At 47.2% G+C, this 24,969-nt stretch overlaps 2 protein-coding genes across 2 annotated transcripts in view; both read right to left on the reverse strand.

Moving 5' to 3' along the window:
* The window catches only part of LOC135204845 (gastrula zinc finger protein XlCGF8.2DB-like), a 105,270-nt gene extending 85,512 nt beyond the window's left edge, over nucleotides 1-19,758 (reverse strand). The window contains exon 1 of the mRNA XM_064235055.1: nucleotides 19,559-19,758. The gene's annotated coding sequence lies outside the window, so the exon portion shown is untranslated. The remainder of the gene's footprint in view (nucleotides 1-19,558) is intronic.
* Nucleotides 1-24,969, reverse strand: part of LOC135204844 (zinc finger protein OZF-like) — a 167,721-nt gene that overhangs the window by 126,978 nt on the left and 15,774 nt on the right. The gene's annotated exons all lie outside the window — the stretch shown is intronic.

The following is a 24,969-nucleotide window of genomic DNA, read 5'->3' on the forward strand; positions in this document are numbered from 1 at the left end:
TAGTTTCGAGCCCAAAGTTATGGCTTTTGGCTTGAAGAACGCAGCCAGTACCTTCCAAAGGTTAATGAATAAAGTTTTAAATGGCATCAACAACTGTGTCGTGTACTTAGATGATCTTGTGATATTTTCAGAAACTTGGGAGGATCATGTCATCAGATTTGGCGAAGAGTACTTGAGGGCCCTTACTAAAGTGAATCTCGTTCTTAATCTAAAGAAGTGCGAATTTGGGAAAGCTTCTATTACTTATCTAGGACATAAGGTAGGTCTTGGTCAAATCTGTCCAAAGGATCGGAACATAGAAGCTATTGTAAATTTCCCAATCCCAACAACTAAAAAACAGGCCATGAGATTTCTCGGAATGGTTTCGTATTTCCGTAGATTCGTACCAAATTTCTCGGAAATAAGCACTCCCATAACTAATCTGTTTAAGAAAGGATGCAGTTTTGTATTTGATGACGCGTGTGGGGAAGCCTTCAACAAGTTAAAGGCTATAATGATTCACGAGCCAGTTCTATTATTACCCGATTTTGGTAAGGAATTTAATTTAGCGATCGATGCCAGTGATATTGGCGTAGGAGGGGTTTTGTTGCAAGAAGTGAATGGAATGAAACTCCCAGTTGCCTATTATTCAAAGAAACTGAATAAAGCGCAACAGAACTATTCCACTATTGAAAAGGAATTGTTTGGTTTAGTTACAGCCTTGCAACACTTTGAGATTTACGCGCGTAGCGGTTCTGTTTTAACTGTGTATACTGATCATAATCCGTTAGTTTATTTGGAGAGGTTTAGGAACAAGAATATACGTCTAATGCGTTGGAGTTTAGAATTACAAGACTATAACATGAAGATAGTCCATATAAAGGGAAAGGATAACGTATTAGCTGATAGCCTCTCTAGAGATTTCTCAGAATGAGTAGCCTAATAACCGTTTTCTGTTATCGCATGAGTAAGTGTGAGTGAAGAAGCGTGAGTGTTTGACTGCATTGAAGCTTTATGCAGAATTGTTTCCCCGCTGTTTAATTTTTGCTTCTCTTTAGAAAAATGATATTGTTATGATACAATAAAGTTTGTTCATACTTACCTGGCAGATATATATAATCAAGTACCCACCCACCTCCCCTCAGGGGACAGTGGAAATAAAAATTATGAATAGAAAATGGGAATGGTTCCTGATACCCGCCTCCCAGCGGCGGGAATGGGTACTAACCACCTGGCCGACCACTGCGTGTGTCGGAAGTTTTTAAAATTCTGTCGGACTTCAGAAAATACAGCTATATATATATCTGCCAGGTAAGTATGAACAAACTTTATTGTATCATAACAATATCATTTTGTTCATGAAACTTACCTGTCAGATATATATATAGCTGAATCCCACCTTTGGAGGTGGGAAGGGACAGAATAGAAGGATTTTGGGAAACAAATGCATGCAGATGATTTACATCTTGGTTCCACCTGTTAGCATAGCTTCTGCTTTACTAGAGTTGCCAGCGAGGTAGAGACCTATAAAGCTGGTGCACTCCAGATGATCTGTCAACGGGGGCATGACCACAATGTGACTAGACCATATTGACCATACCATGAGGGCTAAGAAGTAAAATAAATATATATATATAAATATATATATCACCACCTGACCAACCTAGCCAAAGTTAAGGTGTGTTAACTAAGGCTTAAGAGTTAAGAAGTCGCCGTTGTCGGCGACTCAACAACTAAATTAAGAGCTCTTCCTAACCATTTTCTACAGGATAGGATGAGTGGTAATTCTTGCCCCCAAGATTGTGTCTGCAGACACGTATGGCCCTAGCGAGCAGCAGATCTCATATGCCATCTTCACATCTCGCAGGGAGTGTGAAGTGAACACAGAGTTGCTTCGCTAAAATGACAATTTGTCCAAAATTGCATTTTTCCTAACTATACAAACCTGAGGTCCTTTTACAATAGGAAGGTACTAGCGGCAGCTGGATAGGTCGTAAGCTTTCGAACAAGGGGTTCGGTAGTTAACTGCTTGTCCGACAGGCGCGCGCGCGCGACTGGGAGGTAAACAAATCACTTTTGCTTTTGGCCCAAGCAAAAACTGCAGAGTGAGGGGTGGCATGAGGTGGGACTATGTGTAAAAGGACCTCAGGTTTGTATAGTTAGGAAAAATGCAATTTTGGACAAATTGTCATTTGTTCCGACACGGCATACTCACTTCTTTGGTGGGAGGAATCTGAGTCTTTTGTGAACAGACTGGTGTTCGCCCAACCTTGGAAGCCTCCCTGGTCGTAAGAGCGAGGGAGGGATCCACCGCCTCTGTCCGATTGATCGGGGTGTGCACCGCAGGATCAATGGTCAGACCTCTGGACCGAGTACTAAGAGGGAGGCAAGCGTATCTCTTCGTACCAGCAATGTAAGAACTTGTTCCTGTACAGGAGCAAATATAAAGTCATGGGTTTGTCTCTTGTAGGCATCCACTTCCCCCCCCTTGTAGGAGGAAGTGGTGGATATTCTGCTCCTATCCCTAGTGAAAGGGATAGGATGGGGCTCTGTCATATAGCTCACCTGCATCTCGTCCTCATCCAGCGTAGTGACGACCGTGACCCTCTGCCCACAGGTAGAGGAGGAGGAGATGGGAAGAGGGAGCCAGTCACTCACTCACTCACACATCCATCCACACAGTCACACCAGGACTCGATGCTGTTTCAGCCTGCGAGGGTCTGGGTTAGCTACACAACTTGTTGAGCAGCCACCACGGGTCCCAAGGAAAAGGTATCCAAGGACCTGTGGGCAATATCCCGAAGGTAGAAGGACGTAAAGGTAGTCTGGTTAGACCAGACCCCTGCCTTCAGGACCTGCGCCACGGAGAAGTTCTTACGAAACGCCAACGAGGGGCCAATACTTCTGACTTCGTGAGCTCTCGGACGGGACGTACGGATGTCGTCACTACCATCAGCTCATACGCCCTCCTGATGACCTCACGTAGCCAGAATGAAAGGTGGTTGTTCTTGGATACTTCTTTCTTGGATTAACCCCGGTTGCTAACGAAGCGGCGTCGACCACTCAGGCCTGAGGTGTCGAGTTTTCTTCAGATAGCGCCCGTAGCGCCCTCACAGGACAAAGCAGCATCTCATCCGCATCATTATCGGTGAAGTCCATTAGGGAGGGAATCGTGAAGGACTCAAACCTGTCGTCAGGGACCGACGGTTTCTGAGTCTTCGCAACGAAGTTCGGGACGAAATCGAGCGTCACAGATCCCCATCCCCCTGGAGTGTCGTACATCATAGGAAAGACCATGAAGTTCCCCTACTCTCTTCGCCGATGCCAGGGCCAGCAAGAAGAGGGTCTTGAGGGTCAGATCCCTGTCTGACGACTCTCGGAGTGGCTCGAACGGCGTTCGAGTCAAACTCCTAAGGACGAGAGTCACATCCCACGCAGGGGGCCTGAGTTCCCTGGGTGGGCAAGACCTTTCGAAGCTCCTCATAAGCAAGGAGATCTCGAACGAGTTCGAGATGTCCAATCCCCTCAGTTTCAGGACGAGAGCCAGGGCGGCTCTGTATCCCTTTTGACTGTGGGGACTGAGATGGAGCTTCTCCTATCGGCGAAGAAACACGAGGAAATCCGCTACCTGCTGAAGAGTGGCTCTGAGAGGAGATAGACCCCCCCGTCTACGACACCAACCACAGAAGACGGCCCACTTCCCCTGGTACACAGCTGCAGAGGACTGACGGACGTTTCCAGCCATCTCTGTTGCTGCGCTACGAGAAAAGCCTCTCGTTCGCAAGAGATGGTGGATAACAGCCAGCCGTGAAGTCGTAGGGGACTGGACTGCTCGGTGGTACAGCTCGACGTGTGGCTGGGCGAGAAGGTTGTGCCAAGGGGGAATCTCTCTCGGTTCTCCTGCGAGAAGAGCCAGCAGGTCCGGATACCAAATGGCCTGTGGGCCATTTGGGAGCCACCAGGATCATCCTGAGATTCGGGGTGACCAGTGCTCGACTGATCACTTGCGAATCAGGCTGAACGGGGGAAAGGCATAGACGAAGAGGTTGCGAAGAGGTTTGTCCCACGGGTGTTGAAGAGCGTCCTCTGCAGCTGCCCATGGGTCCGGCACGGCTGAGAAGAAAACCTGAAGCTTTCTGTTGTGCCGGGTGGCGAACAGATCCACGACTGGTCGCCCCCCACAGGTCGAAGAGCCTTTCCGCCACGTCCTGGTGTAGAGACCACTCGGTCCCTATCACCTGATCCCGACGGCTGAGTGTGTCTGCTACTACATTATTTCTTCCCTGGAATGTAGCTGCCGACAGCTCTATTGAGGTGTGCCTCGGCCCACTCGTGTACCTGCCGAGTCAACTGGTACAACGGGAGAGACACTAGGCCCCCCTGTTTGTTGACGTAGGCCACTACCGTGGTGTTGTCGCACATCAACACCACTGAGTGTCCCATCAAGCGGTCCTGGAACTCTTGGAGAGCGAGAAACGCCGCCTTGAGTTCCAGTACATTGATGTGAAGGTGCTTGTCGTTCTCGTCCCACACTCCTGAAGTCAGCAACTCCTCCAGGTGTGCGCCCCATCCCTCGGTCGATGCGTCTGAGAACAGCTGCATGTCCGGGGGGGGAGTGCGCAGAGGCACTCCTCTTAAGAGGTTCCTGTCGTCCAGTCCACCAGGCTAGGTCCTGCCTCACCTCCGGTGGGTCATGACCACTGGAAAGCTTGGGGGATCCGTCGCCTGTGACCAACTCTCCTTTAGTCTCCACTGAAGAGACCGCAGGTGAAGACGCCCGTGGGACTAACTTCTCGAGTGACGACAGGTGTCCGATCACGACTTGCCATCGCTGAGCTACCTGTTCCTGCCGAGACAGGAACTGGTTGGCGTGCCTCCCTGAATCTGCTGATCCGCGAGTCTGCGGGGAAGACTCGCCCTCTACCCCGGGTGTTTCGATCAGGCATACCCAGGTACTTTTCATCCTCTTGCTTTGGGCTCGAGATCGGACTTCTCGAAGTTCACAACGATCCCCAGATCGCGACAGAACTCGAGCAGATCGATCCCTGTCCTGTAGCAACTGCGAGCGGGAGCTCGCCAGGACTAACCAATCGTCGAGATACCTCATCAGACGTATCCCGTGCGAATGGGCCCAAGCAGACACCAGAGTGAACACTCGCGTGAACACCTGTGGGGCGGTTGAGAGACCGAAATCAAAGGCCTGAAAACGGGACACCGTCTCGTCGAGGATGAAGCGGAGGTACTTTCTGGAGGACTGATGAATGGGTATTTGGAAATACGCTCCTTCAAGTCCACTGAAAGCATGAAATCGTTCTCCCTGATGGAGTCGAGCACGGACGTGCCGTCTCCATCGTGAACCGGGTCTGGCGAACGAACCGGTTCAGGGGAGAGATCTATCACCGGGCCGCCGCCTCCGTAGACTTTTCCACCAGGAAGAGTCGACTGTAAAAGCCCGGTGACTGATCCGTGACGATTTCTACAGCTCTCTTGCTCAGCATGGTCTTGATCTCCTGTCTCAATGCTACGTCCTTCGATGACCCTGGAACGTACGACTGCTGTTGAACCGGGTTGGAGGTGAGGGTGGCCGAGATTCGAAGGGTAATAGATATCCCTCCCGAAGGACATCTACAATCCAGGTCTCGGTCGCCGTAGCACTGCCAAGTTGCCCAATGGCTGGCCAGGCACCCCCCCCACTTCCGGCAGCAGGTGAGGGGGAACGCCATCCTTAGCGTTTCCCCCCTTTCTTCGACTTCTTCCCAGAGCCTCCTCGGGAGAAGGAGGGCTGGGAGGAGGGCTGGTTACGGCTCCCCTTTGTAGAAGTCGAAAAAGACAGAGTCTTTCCCCTCGGGGCTTCGACGCGACTACCGTTCTTCAGCCACCGTGGAACGCGCTAGCCGAGCTCTTTGGCTTGGCCGCAGTCCGAGGCTGCCCAGAAGCCTTCGAGACTGCCTGGTGAACCAGACGGTCACTGTCGTCAGTGCGCCGTCTGTCCACCGCAGCGTCCACCATCTCTCCTGGGAAGAGAGACGTGGAACTCCGTAAAGGTCCACGTTGCGGAGTCCCAATGCCGCTTCATTCACGCCCAGCCGCCCTGGAAACTCGAGTAAGGACAGCGTCCCTACTCGGAGAACCAGTTTTGGCCCACAGGTTCACCGTCTGGTGGGCAAGGAAAGGAGATGGCTCTTCCCCCAGACTGGCAAAGTCTCCTAAAGGCCGAGTCATCTTCGGGAGAAATTCCCCCGGAGTTGGCTGCGACCTTTAGATACTGTGAGGGACCACAGATCTAACCAGGAGACGGCCTGGAAAGCTGCCATGGCAGTGGATTCCAGGCCGAGTGCCTCTTGCTGCGAGAACCATAGGTTCTCGGACAGGAGCTGCTGCAGAGACACACCCGGAGTAGCCTGGCTAACTCGGGTCTCACCTGTTTGGGCAGGCATCAGGTCCTCAGATGGCATGTAAAAACGCCGCTGTCGCAGCAGAGGAGGTGGAAGCAGCTTGCTCAACCTGCCAGACTTGAGAGAACCGTCTTGCCGGAGACAAGAGATTCTACCTGGTCCAGCACTGAGTCGGCAAGCTCAGAACGCGGCAAACCCACCGTCGGTCTGGGTTCCCTCTTCGGGCCCCAGAACGACTCGAGCCGGGACGTGGGCTCGGATGGTGGGAGCGGCGATCCTTCCCCGAGGTCGTTGTGCTGACGAATCAGCGCAATTACCTCGGCAAAGCCTCCTCTGAATCTCAGGAGTGACTGCATCCTGCGGAGTAGGACCATCCAGTCCCTCGAACAGGAGCAGCTCCCGAGACCTCCCCCCTCGAGGGGGGGAACAGCGACAGACCCCTCTCGGTCTCCCCCTCCAGGCACTTGTGCATACGACCTGGCTGGTCCGAGAACCGTGCCTGGTACGTAGGACGTCGTGGTGGGATCCTGAGGGGCGCACCCCTCACGATCACTCCTCAATACCTCGCCCCTCCCGGTGTAACCCGAGGAGGTTGAAGGTATGGGAGAGGCAGACCTAACGCTCCCTCCTCGCTCGCTGGCAGAACCAGTGGGCTTGGAAGACTGCAGGCGATCGTCAACCCGCGGTGGCGATCGAGCTGCAGGCCTGGTCGAGCCGTCTCGCTGTGGAGAACGGCTGGACTGAGAACAGCGGCCCCGGTCTCGTGTGTCAGAAGAGCTGGTGCTGGTCGCCGTAACCCGATCGCTCTCTGTGAGAGTGACGGTCAGGCGACCGGCGGAGCTCCACTGTCACGGTGAGACCGGTGCGTATCCTCACGGCGCGTCACGTCCTGGTACCAGCCGTGGCTGGTGCCGGCGAACGGGGGGACCTCTTCCCAGCCTCAGCCCGTGGCCGGTTGTGGACCGTCACGTCCGCCCGGGTAGCCAGCTGCTCGACGCGGGAGAGCGAGAGCTGGTCTGGTGAGAGGTCCGCGTGAGCGGCTTGTCACCAGTCTTCCGCTCCGTGCCGTGAACCTGACGCTGAGCTGGCTCAGAGGTCTGGTTCCTAGCTGCACGGTCGCTGGTAGGCAACCGTTACACTCGGTACCTCTCGCGAACTTGAGGCCGAGACGGATCCTGCTGCCGTGGTCGAACCACTAACAGCAGGCGAGGAAGTGCCGGTGTTAGCCGGCACTCCTCTGGTCCCCGTAGTCTTCTTCCTTGCGGAAGAAGAGACGGGTCCTGCCCCCGAAGGAGCCAGGGTGACCAGCGGTAAGAACCCCCCCGTCTCACCGGAGCGAGATCGGGCCCCCCTTAGAAAGCTCCCGAAGGAGAAACTTTCCTTTAGGGGGGGGATGGCGACCTTCTTCTTCTTAGGTTGGGGGGAGGCCCCCTAGGGGGAAGCCTTTAAGGGGAAGGAAGCGGCAAGGGGAACGACGGACAACGGCCGAAGAAGACCGATGAAGACGACGACGACACCTTCCTCCTCTTGCTTCTTCTTCTTCGTCAACCTCCTCAGGACCGATGTCAGATCTGTCAATCCAGGGCGGAGCCGGGGCTGCTGTTGCCGAAGCAACAGGGCCCGGACGCACCACTGTCCGAACAGATCAGCATCGGGAGCAGCGGCGCCACGAACAGGAACAACGTCAGCAGGTGCAGGCATCACAGGAACAGCAGTGGAGACGGCAGGAACAGATACAGGAACGGCAGCAGTGGTCGGCAAACATCACGTCCGTGAACAGTGGCTGGACATGGTACGGCAGGTACGGCAGGCTGTACAGGCGGCCCAGGTGGACGGACCAGCGGCACAGACATCCTAGGTACTGGTGGGAGGTCCAGGGGCGAGCTCTTCGGGCACACGAAGTCCGGTCGAGGCAGCACGGCAAACCCAGGCGGCGGCATCACACTCCCCCGTGGTACGGCGACTGGCCCCTGCACCGATGTAGTTGGTGTGGACAGAGACCGCGTTGACGGGGTGTACACCCAGGTGAGGAGGTGAAAGCATAGCCAGGAGTTGAAAAGGGTGTCGTGGTGGTGGTCGTTACCGTAGCATGCGTGACCGCCACAGAGCCAGCGAGATGGTAGAGCAGCCCCTGGACACTCGGCACGCCCTGCAGACCCCAAACGATGCCCACACCTGTCCCGAGGTCGTCCTTCGCGGCAACAAGCACCTGAGGAAGCAAAGGTCGGGTGATTAGCAGGATCCTCTACCCGTTCGTGCGATGTAGACGAACGGATAGAGGACCCAGAGTACACTCGACATCGGGTACTCGCGGCCTCCGCCCACTCGTACATGTCGGTGAGGAGAAGGCCCTAGAAACCCCCCCGAAGGGTAAGGCGCCAAACGTGGGAGCTGAAACGGGCCGGCAGGAAAGAAGACGAAGTGTCCGTAACCAAAGGAGTCGCGGGAGAGCTTTCCGACGACTCCTTTGCAGGCCTTCGCTTCTTCCTACCTTCGTACAAGCCCCACTGCGCCTCCGACCAAGACATACACACTTCACAGGGCTCGGCTCGGGTGCATTCGCGGCCCCGACACCGAGCGCACAAAATATGTGGATCAATTTCAGGGAACGAGCGGAACTTACCGCATTTACGCCCTTCGGTACCCGGGCACAATCTCCGGGGGGTAGCGAGGCGTGGAGATTCCATGATTGATCAAATAAACCACAATTGGATGAATAAAGAGGAAATGATTGTACTTACAATGATGATTCATACACAAACACAACCATATACTCAGGGAAAGCAAACGACGAGAAGCGGGCAGAGAGCGTCGAACACACACGTCCACTCGCTGTGAGGCCAAAAGCAAAAGTGATTTGTTTACCTCCCAGTCGGCGCTGCGCGCCTGTCGGACAAGCAGTTAACTACCGAACCCCTTGTTCGAAAGCTTACGACCTATCCAGCTGCCGCTAGTACCTTCCTATTGTAAAAGGACCGAAGGTTTGTATGCCGTGTCGGAACAAACATGGTACTCAGGATGTTGCTGAGTGCCATGCTCTGTTGAAATGCTTCCGAGGCCGCGCCCTCACCTCGTGAGCATTCAGATAAAAAGATTTCAAATCTTTGTGCAAACACAATGAAGGAGCATTTTTGAAAGAACTCCTTAACACTAAAGCCAGGGTGTTCTTCGATATGGGCAAGTCTGGTCTTTTTCGGAACACTGCAGATTGCCCGAATGACTTAGACTTTCTTGAGTTTTATGTAGATAAAACTTGAGAGACCCGACAGGGCACAGGACTCTCTCTGGCTCCTGCCCACTAACTTGTGCCATCCTTGCTTCCAAGCTCCTGGCCCAAGGACAAAACGGGTTTCCATTCTTAGGCCACAACGGAAGGCTTAGAGAGCACACCGCCTTGTGTTCTCTAAAGCCAAAACTTGTGACGATGGCTTAAAATCTCACTAACCCTCTTTGTCGTATCTAGGGTGGTTAGAAGAAGGCCTTCCTGATCACATGCAAGAAGTTAACAGGTAGGAGAGGTTCGAATGCTTTGACATCAAGAACTTCAGACTACATCTAAGTTCCATATTGAAAGCTTCGATCTGGACATGCACAGTCAGTCCGTCTGTACTAAAGTCAGTGACCGACCAGTTGACCAGTCAGACGAATCAAGGACAGCAAGGCTGTACCCTCCTGAAGGACCATAAGGCACTATTCTTTCGCTTGGAAGGATGAAGTTGTCCCTAGGACTGCCCTGGGCGATTCAATCTAAGCAAACCTTGGGGTGTATCAACGCAACCCAACGTCGTCAGCGAATCAACTCCTGATCGAGCTTCTGGTGCCAGGAGAAAGGAGCGAGGAGCAAAAAGGCGATTCAGTCCCGAAGGAAGAATGCCTGACAGTCCAACCTGGTCTCATGTTACACGATCATCGGGGGTGTATAAACGCAACCGACTTCGTCAACAAGAAACTCAGGGCTACTATATGTCGCCTGAGCTCGCACGAGTGTCTGACTCCGAGAAAACAGGTGAGACAAAAAGTAGATGGTGAGCGAGATTCGAGATTCCACAGAACTCAAAGATCGTGAAGGGCTTTGTTGTTTGACAGACGCAAATCTCTGAGCCCAAAGGCCGTCAACAACATATTTGCGTATTCTTTAATAGTTGTGACTGCCAGCTTATCCCATTCTTCAGACGAAATGGAAGACGGTAATCTTATTCCTGTCAACATCTCGATAGCCTGAACGTAGTCAGACTCAGAGCGGAGAGGTTATAGGTACCTTTCGAGTTAGAGTAGACCGACTCTCTCGGAAAAGGTCCTTGGAAAGTGAACTAGGAAGTATGTGACCTCTGTGAATCCAGGATCCTGAAGTCCAACATGTCGCTCCCTGTGACGTCATAAATCCTCTTATTACATTTCCTAAGCGATTGAAAAAGGGGAAAAGAGACTAAACATCCATCCCCGTTCAATATCATAGGATGGCGTTTAATGGTACCGATCCCGAATCGAGAATAAGGGAGCAGAGAAGAAGAAGCCTCTTCGTCCTCAACATATCGAAGATCAGAAATAAAAGGTCGCGTCCCTAAAGTCCTCCACAACTCTCAACCTTACTTCTAAAGAAAGATTCCTACTCGGAAAGTCAATAGTTTGCCTGCCCGTCGATCGAGACATTCGTACGGGACTTTTGCAATCCTGTCACGAACCTCTAGAGGATGTTCGTTACATTCTAACGCCTGTTTTGTCTATAAATATGGCATCTTTGTCTGTAAACTCGAACGGGGACCCCCCCGAGAGGAAGATTACTTCTTCAAGGAATGATGAAGAGCCTGTGGAAAATCAGAGTTGATCTTGACCACGTTGTTCCCAAAAACTCGTTTTCGGAGCACTGGAAAAAGGGTGACTATCCGAATCGCTTTTACTTTCCTTTCAGATTAAGATCCCGTCAGGACATCTGAAAACCCTATCCAGATGTCCGGCAACCTTGCTTTCTATCAACCCTCAGGTGATATAACCGCACTGAAGAGATTTGTTCATAATCATTATTCCTAGATCTTGAGTAATATTTCAGTTTTTCCCGTTAGGAAAAAACTGTGGTCTGAATTGCAGTCTCTTCGGGGAAACATACGTCTTCAGGAAGGAAATGTCCCCAAGCAAGCTCATCCATTGTCCCTCCCCGAGTAATTGCTTACTTTCCCTAATAATGGCTGCGCTTTGCCTAAGCAGGAGAGGCATATAAAAGTTGCAATGTTGCGGTAGACCTCGTAGTTCCTATTACCGTGCGGTAACGGAGCACCGAAAGGATTAAGAGGATAACTCTTTTTGAACATAGTGAAAGGGCAAAACGAATGCAAAGTTTATTTCATTTCACCGGTAAGGAAATCCCCTCAATCTTATGGCTTAAAGGTCCGTGATGTAGGACAGAGATACAGTTAGTCAGTCAATCCCGCCAGGAGAGACGATAACCGCCAGCACAGAGATAACGTTTTAGGTCAGTTTCAATCCAGCATGGAGAATAGAGACGTAACCTACCGGAACCGCGCATGACAGCGCAGCGATCTGTTACTGGCTCGGTTTTGGACTGAGGACGAGACCCAGGCGTGACACGGCAAGCAAGCCAACATCTTACGAACGTCGTCTCTTTAACTTTATGTCTGGTTGCCATCTACCCTATTCTACGAAGAAAATAGGGTCCGTTTATTTTTTGTTTGAGCAGCAAGACTCTCAAGGCTGGTGATAATTTTAAGCGAAACAGAAAACAACTAAAATATATAGATGCGTTTTTGTGTCGTCAAAGACACTACCATACAACGGTGAAAAGATAAAATCGGAAAACTCCCTGGAAGGCTGCATGGGAGTAAACGCTTAAATGTCCTTAAAATAGACAATAGACCTCGTCGGTTGCCATCCGAAAGGAGAGTAAACTACAGCAAGCGTATGATGACTTGAACCAACCAAAGAATAAAATAACGCAAGGCAAAATATGAAATTATATCATCAATAAAGTTTGTTCATACTTACCTGGCAGAACCATATATAATAGCTTGAATTCGGAAATACAGCTACATACATATCTGACGTGGCGAGTTTCCATGAACAAAACTTAAGAGAATCTAAGCAGTCAGCTCAAGCTTCTTATGTTGTTGGATCATCAAGCGTTCCATTTGACGTCGTCTACAATAGTTCTATTTCGTTGTTATGATCTGCTCCTGCGAATGACGAATGAGAGCTCTTTCCTAGAAATTCTTGTCAAAATACTGAGCTTAATTTCCTTAACGCAATATCAAGTTAATGATATGTTTTGTCAATGAGAACTAACCCATTTACGGGACAAAGAGATATTTTTGTCAATGAGGGGATACCCACACTTACTTGACAAAACGATAGTATTATTGTCAATTGGGGGAAAGTCAACTGACATTGGACCAAAACGTAATCCAGGAAGTCGAGCATTTATTTTTTTCCGATTCCCGTCTCAAACGAGGAAGGGGCAAGCAATCCTTTTTGCATTTAAGATAATGGGCTTACATCAGGTGGAACGACGATGTTCAATTCGGCGACGCGTAGTCCCCCGCGACTAGAAACCTAACAAAATCTAATCATCTGAAAAACCCTTTCAGATGGGCTCAAAAGCTTGCAAAATTATCCTTGGGAAAGGGAAGAAAAACTCTCCAACCAGCTTTCCTCTCCCGTAATCACCAACTAATGCCTGCTAAAGCTTAAAATTTTTATTGGGCAGTATTGGGCAAAGGAACGTCCTGTCTTGGCGCGTTTCCTGAAGAAGCGTCCCTTTTTGATGTGCTTACTGAAACGTTGCCTGAGGGGAGTCCCTGACTCCGTCATGACATCGAAGCCTTTACATAACCCGTAACTGCCTTATTCGCAAAGTCTTGACCTGGCCGGTAGAAAAGAAAACGAGATCTTCTTCAACGAGATCTTCCCTTGAAGCTTTCCTTAACGTCCATCCACCTTTGCCGAAAATCAAATAATCAATATTGACAGAGGACCTTTCTTGAAATTGACCGAAACCCGAGGACTTGCTGGGTTTCGAAGACGAAGTTGTCTGTTCACTTTAAGAATCTTCCTCCTAAGCACTGCTTTACTTCACATTCTTTGCATGTTGGATGGTATAACGGTATCCACCGAAGGTAAGGAGGTAAAAAATTCTTGAGGCCCAAATCGTAAACAAAGAGCTTGAAAGAGGTTTCAACAGAAACGTTCAGCCCAGGGCGACACACCGCTGGCGTGCGCTGGACGCGAGCGCTCGGCGTCCAACTGGCGAGCAGCCGAGCACAGCTCAGCCGTCCCACTTGGCGCGCTCTGGCGTCCACTGGCGAGGCAGCGAGCACGCTCGTCGTCCACTGGCCGCGCGCGGCGCCCTCGGCGTCGTATGCCACTGGCGTGCGCTCAAGGCCGTCCCACTGGTGCGCGCTTGGCGTTGCCCACCCGCGCAACGTCCTGGTGTTCCATTGCCGAACGTGCCCGTCAAAGCCGAGGGCGTCAAAAAGAAGCGTGCAGGAAAAGCGTTCAACGCTCCACTGAAACAGGCCGTCAAAACAATCGATATACCATCTCGGAGAGAAATCCTACTGCAAGCGAAACAGTCTCAGGAGAAGGGTTTGATCGTGGTGGTGAATACGAGGGGCGATGGGAACGCCTTCTTATTCTCACGTAACAAAGCTCCGGACGTCCGCTCCTCACAAGCGTCCTGCTACTAAGACTTCTTTTTTCATAGTTTCTCCGGTGGAAAGACCGTAACACATGATAATGGCGACGTTCGCCTTCTTCTTACTTTTCTCACTGGAATGCATAACGATAGATAGAGGAACGTGAAGCGTCCTCTTTCTATAAAGCTTCTATTTAGAGGGGCGCCGAGTCCCTTCCGAAAGCTCCAACCCCCTGCGCGGGGAGGACGCTTTGGCAAGGACGGAAGAAGCAATCCTTCAGGATTCGTGCACGTGCATGCACTTAGGCCAGTTCTGGGTGGAATTTTCATCAGAAACTGTCCGAATGGCACGTCGGTGATTCGGTGGGGGTTCCTCGTAACCCTCCTTCGGCCTTTCGACATGCTCTCCTCCCCCTCTCCCGGGTCCCTGGTAGTCAACGCAGAGGTCCCGGCCTAGAGGCGAAATAAGGCCGATCTGACGCACCCCTCCTCACTAACACAAGGGGCCCACTGTCCATTGCACTTGTAGGCCACTTCACTAATTGCTCTCTAAAGCAAGCCACTTTCAGATTCTAAGGATACGAATCGAAAGAGTATTAGAGAAAGGGGCAATAACCTCTACCAGAAACTGTTTTCGGGCCCCGAAGGCAAACATTACCAGAGTTTATGAGAAACCAATAAACAGAATGCAGCACTCTTCACAACAAATTGAAGGATAGCGATCACCTCTCGCAGAAATATTCATTCCAAACCCGTAGGCCATACTAAACAGGGTTTAGGCAAAAAAAATTCTACAGGTATAGGTAGCAAGGTTCAACTACCCTGACTTTGTTTGTTTACTGGATTAATTTGCGTACATACGAATCATACATACGGTTTTCCTTCCTACGGAATTAGACATGTTTACTGATTAATTGGCGGCAAACGATACGAATCATAACGTCTTTCCTTAACGGAATTAGACAAAGTTCTCACACTCCTTACATGACAAATCTCAACAAAGAAGCAAGACTCATACCCATCGTGCAATACCAAATTGTCGGATTCTACCGAATCTTTCGGTAGGCCCAAAACCCACCCTATCTTTGCAGACAACCCCACCCTCTGAAACTAGCCTAACTAGATTCAGATATCTTATGCAAAAATTGAATCAAATTCAAATCAATTTAAGATAGGCGTATGCCTAAGCCCAAACAAATCCAAGTAAATCAATTAAAAGGACCAATTTAGGATACTTAGCGGCAATTAAGAAATTTCCAAAACAATCCTAAGACGGAGGTACTGGAAATCAGGTGTTTTTCCAGGCACCTGGCGACAGAAAAATTATGAATATAAAATAGGGAATGGTTTCCTGATACCCCGCCTCCCAGCGGCGGGAATGGGTAAACCTAACCCTCTGGCCGATCCACTGACGGGTGGTGTCGAATGTTTTTTAAAATTGCTGTCGGACTTCAGAAATACAGCTATATATAATCTCCTGACAGGTAAGTTTTCATGAACAAAAATAAAATAAAATCCAATTGATTTCATTTTTTTTGTTTCTTTTGGGGGTTTTGGGGTGGGTGTGGGGGGCGTGGTGAAGGTTGCTTGCTTCATAGCAAAGAAAGGATAAAGGAAATGGAGAACGCATTTTTCCGTGAAGTTCGGCATCAATGGATGTTTTCCGCGGCCACTGTTGGAGGCGCCTATGGTTCGTGGTTTTGTTCCAAAGAATCGGCAGGTAGTGTTGTGGATCTCGTCGTTTATGTGAGAAACGCCTGCGATTTCTGATGCAATTGCCTCGTCTATATTCATACTAAGAAGTTTCTAGAAATCCCTGAGTTCGGTGGACGTTCGCCGTAGGCTCCGCACCCAGTGCTGTATAAATACGACGAACGAACTTTTGGAGAGCAGGTGATCGTAGAAGATGAAGAGAGGAGATCGTAAAGAGAGATCGCCCACCAAGCTTTAGGTCACAAGAGAGCCACATATCAGTTTTATTTAGTGAGAGATTCAGCAGCAGCAAGAGATTCTTCCGTGAGATAACGATGAAAAAAGGAACCGACGAGTCTCAATCAGAAGGGAGAGTTGGTTCGAGAGTTGGTTGGTGCTATTGGTCTAGGTCGTCTTCAGGTGTGGTCTATCCGTTTTGTTATCTCGACGTCGAGCAGACTTCAGAGAAGAAAACAAAGGTCCCGTTACAGGTGTTGGGGAATTCCTGCCTTACAAGAAATTATTATTTCTGCAATACTGGAGTCAAGAGGTACGTCCAGCAATCGCCGATCTACTCGTATAAAGCCACCTCTTCTGGGAAGTGCCGGGGAACTGTTTTAGCAAGTATTCTTATTACCTGCTCTGTTTTCCCCCTGGTTGTTGGTTGTGGCATGTGGCGGTAAGATTCCTTAGTCGTTTTATGTGCCAATAGGAGAGTTACCATTCTGCATTTATCCTTTGTTAGTAAGCTTGTAAGATAAACCTTTGTTGTGTTGTTAGGGTTTTGTTTCTTTCTATATTCATATCCCCAGTTTTTCAACTGTTTTGTGTTGTATTTCTTTTTTTTTTTTTTTTTTAATTTCATAATCGAACCTGGAAGGCGGACTCCCTCAGAGGTCGTAACATTGTCCTCTGCTATCCCAGGTCCGTAACACAGGGGCACCTGATTAGTCTGTTTCGATCGTCTTCGTAGATTGTTGGTCCTTGGCGGGCGGCGCCCCACGCCCACCGCCGTCAGGGGGTTGGTTAAGTCCTCTTGAGTGGTTTGTTGAAGCTGGGTCCCTCCCTCGATGTTTGTAGGGACCTCCAAAGAGGCGGAGGGCGACGGTGGTCTGCCCCGCCTTAATCGATAATTCTGATATTAGGTAATAATGTCCTTCCGGGTTATTCCTTCCTGCGGGGAAGGACCGTCAAGTCCATTTTTAATGTGTCCCTCCCTCGATCCCCTTCCTTCAGGAGGAAGAGACCCTCTTTGACGCCTCACCCCTCCCCGGTGTATCCTGAGGAATTGAATTGTGGTTAACAGGTTGGGAATAAATCGGATTGCTTCCCACTCACCCTGCTAGCAGAACTAAACAGACAGAGCAGGGCCGAGAAATCAATCACCAACCCGCGGTGTTGATCGAGTTTGCAATGTCTATAAAAGAGTCACTTTCCCTATGGCGAAACCGCTCCCCCGAGGACTAGAAACGACACTCACCACCACATCAGGAGAAAAACAAAAGCTATGCGACACCTGGACCATGACCGAGGTGGTTGGGTGGGGAGGAATAGCATCCACCCCAATTGGTTACGAGAGCGAATACTGTCCTCACGACGTGTCCCAGTCCTCAAAGAGGTCAGAACCTCTTGAGAGGACTGAACGGGGGACCTCCTACAAGTCTAGCAAAACCATCATGTATGCCCTGAGAGACGGAAAAGAATCGCTACGCTGGCGTGTGATTCATCAGCAAGGCATGGGGGAGTGGATGTGAAGCGACTCCACCACTTCCCTCCAACACCATGCCTGAACTCGTGCAGGCGAGCGGACTTCAGCGTCATACCACCAACTCTGGCTGCACACTAACTCGTTAGAATTTGTGTGCACTTAGGGAAGAACTGGCAAACAAAACCGAACCCGAGATGGTACTAGCCCTAGAGGCCCGAACCTCTAGGACTGAAAGAACTAGAAGTTCAAGGCCCCACCTGTCTCACCAAAGAACGGCAAGACAGACCCTTTCAAAAGTCCCGCCGAGGATCAAGACATTCTTGGGGGTGGAGGGGGGGGGGGGGGGGGGGGGGGGGGGGGGGGGGGTGGGGGGGGGGGGAGAGACAACCTTCTTCTTCCTCAGCAAGGGAGCCTCACGAGGATGAGCCGTGTAGACACCAAGGCAAGACGACGAACACCCTTATGTCCTTTCCTGCTTGGCACTTTCTTTTATTCAGCTTCCGCTCAGCTCAGCAGTCGAATCCCCCACTTCAAGGTACCTACTGAATCGGTCTTTGCCAAAGCAGGGGAGGCTCCCAGCAGCAGCTGGGACGGAGGATGCCTAAACCACAGCAGCTCTCACATGATTAGTGACTGATAAAGCAGCAGGCACATGCATGGAGACAGGTGGAAGGTCTAGAGGACATGCTCTCTGGGGACAATCATAAGGAGAGCAAACGAGAGATCCCTTAACCTTTTCCATGGAAGACAGATGACCATTACAAGCACTATGGGCATTCATACAGCTGGGAAAAACAGCTTCTTCCTCCCCTTGATTCCACTGAAAGAAGGGAAGGAAGTGTAAGCACACGAAGATGAAGATGATGAAATCACTTTGCGACTTTTTCTCTTTTCAAAGGGGGTGGAGAGGGACATTCCCCAAGGGAAGGAAGTCAGAGGCACACTACAGATGCAGGATCATAAGAACCAGTGCTGTGTGAGAGATCAAGCCCTCCAAGGAGGCTCCACAGGGGGCATAGGGAGAGCCACAACTCCCCAAGCTCCTCAGGCTCCAACACACCTGCAAGACAAGTCGGGTTAAGAGGAGCACTCCCTCTTCACCCTGAGGGGAATTTTTCCCCCCCTCCCCCAAAGTCGTACTGGGTCATAGAGCCACCACGCCAGCTCTCTACCAACAAGGCAATAGGAGACAGTGAAGAGGAGACAGCTCCCTTAGGAGTGGCAACAACAGGACACCGTTTGGCTGAGGGCAGGAAGGAATCAGAGAGAAAACTTGGCATCACTGGAGGTGTGTTGCAATCTGAAGATGCCAGAGAAGCCCTATTCTCTCTGTCTCTCTCTCTCTTCCTTTCCCAAGCAAACTGCACCCTTTGTTCTGATGGCCAAACACAACACTTGGAACAAGGGCTCGATTCACTACACACATTTTCTGCTCAGAGTGCAGGGGTATGAAGATCTATCTCAAGGAAGGAGAGGAAGTGATGCAAGGTCTGTCGTTGCCAAGGCAACACCTCATGTCACACAGCTTTCCCTCCCTTCGCCCAGATAAGTCATGGGTTCGCATTATATCAGTATATGCAAAATAAACAACTACACTCACATATCACAAATATTCACAAACAAAAATAGAAAATATAGTAAGTCAAATGGCCATTCAGGCGGAGGAGACGTTTACACTCGATGACAGCTGAAAGAAAAGTGAGTTTGTACCGACTGGTGGGCAGGGCTCCCATCCCTACCGCTGGTAGCTAACTACAGTGTCTTGTTTATAAGTTAGAAAGCCATTACTAACTCACAATGTAAGTAATATCCTAATGTAAAGACCAATGGTTTTTTTGTATTTGTGAAGGAACAACATGGCATTACGCCACTGATTAGCTATTATTCCGACTTACACCAGATTTCTACCTACAACAAACATTAGGAACAGATCTCTGTCATAAGTTGGGGACTGCCTGTCCTCTCATATAACAGACGAGGGTTCATACCTCATAGGAACAAATGATTTTGTTTTTTCAATTCTGATGCCAAGAGAGCTAAGCCTAAACAGCTGGAAAACATTCCTAACCTCACGAGTTAAACTTGAAACCATAAATGAATAACATTACTTATAAATGTACAAATAATCTTCTAAATACTTACAGAAAAATAAAATGTACAACAGTCTTAACAAGTTTCCAACAAGACCAAAAAATAGTTCCTTTTCGACAATTATGGACTGTAACTTTAATTACCAAGGACCTCTCACCTAGTCTGCAATTGGTGCTTCACAAATTATCTGCAAGATAAAGAAACTGATCATTATAAATACATAGGAAGTGCACTGGGGTTACATTGGTACACAGCTATATTAATGTTTTTCTCAGTAACAAACAATATACAATATCCTGGAGGCTAAAACAAGCAGCATACAGCTTTTATTCCATCAGAAATCATATTTTCAGCCCATACCCCTTGTCATGTTCGAGTCTTGCTTCTGGCAAATATTGTCTGAGATAGGCTAAGTTCATGTCTGCCTAGGCTAATTAAAACAAAAAAACTATTTGCCATGCGAGATATATTTATTAGTAATCACGAACCACCTTTTCCAATAAGAGCTAATAGGTTATTGGAATCTATTGGTCTTAGAGTAAATATACTCCCACCCTCAAATTCTCCACCTCCATGGATGATGAAGAAAATCAAAGTATGTTCTAACCTTTATCATCTATCAAAAAAGCAAAATTATACTTCAGATCGCTATAAACAGTATACATTAGAACACATTCGAAGTAAAGGCCCACATAAAGCAATATACACTGATGGATCCAAATCTTCTGCAGGAGTTGGTTGTGCTGCAGTGTCATCATACAAAATAAGTCCGAATTCATTGCCAATTGAAGCAACTGTCTTTACTGCTGAGTTAACAGCAATTATTTTGGCAATCAATCCAATAAAATTGACAAATAATAAAATGAATAATAAATTTGTAATATATTCTGACTCAAGAAGCGCAATTGAATCCCTCAAGAGTTATTCACATAAGAACCCTTTAGTAAAGGAAATTAAACAAATCATCAATAAATTATATTCACGTGGGGTTAACATTGAAATATGCTGGATTCTTGCCCATGTTGGAATCCAAGTAATGAAAAGGCAGATGAAAAGGCCAAGTCTGGGATAAATTCACCAATTTTTGACAATAAATTGCCTGCTACAGATTATATAACTCAGTGAAGCAGTGCATAAAAACAAAATGGCAAATCTGTGGATAGTGAAGCAAACACCAATAAATTAAAGTGCATCAAAACAGAAAGTACACTTGTGGAATACATCAGTACAAAATGAAAAACGAGCTGAAGTAATATTAAGCAATTACGAATAGGCCACACAAGACTAACTCACGAGTATCTAATGATAACTCCACAAGGGAACATCCCTCACTGCAATGTGTGCAATGCAATTTTAACAGTCAAGCATATTTTATGTGAATGCCTAATTTTTAATAGAGAGAGAAATTTATATTTAGGCAATAAATCATTATCAGAAATACTATCAGAATCATATCATTTTTCTTTATATAGAATATCAATATTTTTAAAAAAGACTAATTTGATTAATAAGATTTAACATATACCATTTTAAATAGATGACTTTTGTCATTTTTATTCTATTTCAGTCTTTTATAAGTTCATTCATATTTTTAATTCCAACCTCATATATCACTTAATAATCCCCTCATTTATCATTAATTTATTATAATTCATTAACTTCATTCCATACCATTCCATGTTGTAGACATAACATTTTATGAGCGTATTTTTAAATAATTTTCTCCCGAATAATTTCGGGCCAGCACTGTAAGAGTCTGATTAGACTCATTGGGCTGGTAAATCTTAACTTTATAATAATAATAATAGGCTAATTTTGGAATCAAAACACTACTATTGGTTAAGCTACCCTTGGACCAAGTTAGCCTATGATTCTCTAATTTTAAGGTCAATTTGGCATTTAATGATATTTTTGTAAGTCTGTAAAATGCATAAAATATTGGCACAGTGTATACTAACCTGCAAATCATCAATATTACCAATAAATCAAGTAAAGAAAAGAGATTATTTAGTATGATTCATGTAAATTTCTTTATTAGGTACCCTATGTTACTCTGATGTTCTAATTATTGTACATTCTTCATGTTATAATAAAGGTTTGTATAATAATATACGCAATAGGGTTTCATAAATCCTTTTCACAAACCTCACAATCCTTGCTACGTATAATAATGGGTGCTGACAAAAAAGAAGATAGGTAATATGTTACTTTCAGGCAAATTCTATGACTGAAAGTCAGAGTTACAGAATTACCAAAACAAAATATGGTAATAATAATATAATATGTTTTGTTAAAGATGATGGCAACATCAGTAGAATTGATTTTATATATGGTCTTTTCAATTCTTCTTATTATTCTCTTCTCATCAGGGCTGATATTTGCTAATAGCTGGCCGATGTTCATATCTTGGTTAAAGAAATGTTTTCTAAAAATACTAATTTATTGATATGATAAAAAAAGTGGCATATAGTCACCATAGGGATAACAAATCTTAGTCTAAGGGCGTAACGGAATTCCAACGTTTCCAACCGTATCATCGGTTCATTTTCAAGGAAAGGTGAGCATGAACTGGTTGGAATGGGGTCGTTCGGCGGTATTTATTGGAGGAAGATCTTCTGATTCTATCCCTTTCAAGCTTACGAACATACGAATCATAAGTCTTCCATTCATTTTCAGTCAACCTTTCACACTCTTTACACCTATCATTCATCAAACAAATATGATCTCTACATTTCGTGCATACTGTATGAGGATCCACCGAAGCTTTCGGTAGCCTAACCTTACACTCTAGCACGGTACACACTCTAAAACTAGTTGCAGAAGATCCAGACATATTAGAGAAATCCAAAACCAAATCCAATGAAAAACCACAATCGTGTAAGCCAATCCACCGAGCAAGTTTCAAAAACCAAGAGACAATCAAATACTCAAGTGAACAAAGAGTTTTCCAAAATCCTAGGCGGAGGTCTGTAAACAGTTGATTACCGACCGGCGACAGAGAAAAATCTGAATAGAAAATGGGAATGGTTCCTGACACCCGCCTCCCAGCGGCGGGAATGGGTACTAACCACCTGGCCGACCACTGCGTTTGCCGGGAGTTTTGAAATTCTGTCGGACTTCGGAGAATACAGCTATATATATATCTGACAGGTAAGTGTCATGAACAAACAAAGAATTCCCTCATAAAAATTTCTCAAAGAAGTTTGATGAGGAGCAGTTCCATCTTGTCGGAACATGGAATCTGTGGCCACAAAAAAGATCCCATTAGAAGTACATGATATCCTACTCTTGTCATATTGAGGTATCATATAAGATCCCGAAGATCTTAATCCTCTGCTATCTCCAATTCCCTTTGTAGAGACAGAGTATAGCCTTTTACTGCATTCCTTGATAGCAGACATATACAAAGGTGTTTCTTCCCTCTGAAAGGGAAGAAAAAACCGCTATGTGGTTCACAGAGGTATCGGAAGAGGACAGCTTCCTCATTCCCTCTAGCACGATCTGCAGCAATTCTATGTCTTGGCCATGACTATTGTCATTTACCTTGAAAAATCCTCTCATTCATGTCCACTTCTGGTCAGTCTGCACGCAGACAGACTCAGAGTGGAGAGGTTGTTAAGGTCCATTTATAATAGATGCTGATAGAATATCCAGACTCTTCTTGGAAAAAACTTCCAAAACATGTTGTGAGAAGAACGTGACCTCTGTGAATCCAACCTCTCTAAGGCCAAAATGAGGCATAAAGCATTATCCTCTCTTTCTTTGACGCCCTTTATCTTAAATTCTGTAAAGAATTTATATTTAGGGGAAAAAAGACTAAAGTTTATTCCCCTTTCTATAAAATAAAGATGGCGTATATTGCTACCTCTCTTGGTTCGAGGAAAAGGAAGCAGTCTATAGGAAGCCTGTTCGTCTTCTACCTTGCTAAGAGATCTATGAAGAAGACTCTTTCCAATAAATGTTAGACATACGTTAACAGTTATTATCGTCGATCGAGAAGGTTCTCTTTGTTAACGCGAACAGGTAGGCTGAAAAAAGAGATTCTCGATGGTCTTTGCGATATGAGAGATCGTGGAATTGGCCTAAGTGATTAAATGGGTAACGAAATCAGGAACGAATCTTGCGTTACCGAGCCTGCTGTCCGAGAGGCTACTGGACTCTTGAGGTTAATAACTTCCGCTAAACGAGAAAATCTTGGATGGTGCTCTTGGCTTCACTGCGCCAGGCTGGCGCTTCTGGCGCATTGCGCCAGGTTGGCGCTTCTAGCGCTTTGTGCCAGGCTGGCGCTTCCTTCTAATATTTCTTTTTAGGTTTATGTGCCAGAACATCTGAGCCTTTATGGTACCCGAAACAATCCTTTCACATGTTAATTCTGTTCTTAGTAGGAAAAAACTTTATATACGTAGTATAGTCCATTCAGGGAAACAAGTTCTGCCACAAAGAGAATGTTTCCCATCCGACTCATCCATCTTCTTCTGAGCAGGTACTCTAATAAGCCATGCTTACGTAAGCCTGAGAGCATTATATAATATAATGTTCTGCTGCGATAGAATCCTTTAATAATGTTACCTACGGTAAACAGCATTGAAAGGTTGTAATATCTCTCTTATTGAAAGCTTCTTAGCAAAAGGCATACAATATTTATTTATGTTAGCTTAACCTATCCCCTCAATCCGAGGCTAACGACCGCGATTGTAGGGGAGAGAAACGGATAGTTACTCCATCCCGCAGGAGGAAGAGATGTAACTGACCGCTCATGACCGACACCTACATGGTACTGCGTTGGTCTCACTCTCAGCGAAAGCAGTCTCCGTTAGCCGTCTGGCCTTACTCTTCCAGAGTTGCCAGCTACTCCATTTAATAAAGGAATCTTATCAAATTATTATCGAACTTCAGGAAGTTCTTATTAAAGCATATTTAAGCGAAACAAGACTTCGATAAATCTAGAAGCTAAGTAGGTGTTGTCTTAACAATCCCTTTAAGCGTAGTCCTTCCTAGGAAAGTCCTAGAAGGATACTGGTAATTGAGTTGCACAGCAAAGAAGTAACTACGGTATGTGTTTATGATTTGACCGTATCGTATTTCTCATACAGCAGATACTCTACTACCTTCTACTATCTTCGTTCTTTTCGTTGTTAAGAACGATAGAAAGATAGAAAGAGTATATATATCTCCTTTAAGGAAGGAAGTTAATCCAGGAACTCTTTAAATCTTCGTGATTTCCTCATAAATCGCAGAAGAGACAGAATTCCTGTTCATCTCTAGGGTTTATGGAAGGAAGTATATTTTCCTATTCCGCCATAATACCCAAACGTCGATGAAGATTCTTATTAAGAAAAACTCCCAAAGCTCTTGCCTCCTCATAACGAGGGAAGAGCATGATGAAGGAGAGAGTCTGCATTGAGAGAACTGCCTAACACAGGAGTCTTCTGAATAATGAAAAGGGGCTTCTCTTAGTATCA

Source organism: Macrobrachium nipponense, chromosome 47, assembly GCF_015104395.2.
Source record: "Macrobrachium nipponense isolate FS-2020 chromosome 47, ASM1510439v2, whole genome shotgun sequence".
NCBI classification, from domain to species: Eukaryota; Metazoa; Arthropoda; class Malacostraca; order Decapoda; family Palaemonidae; genus Macrobrachium; species Macrobrachium nipponense.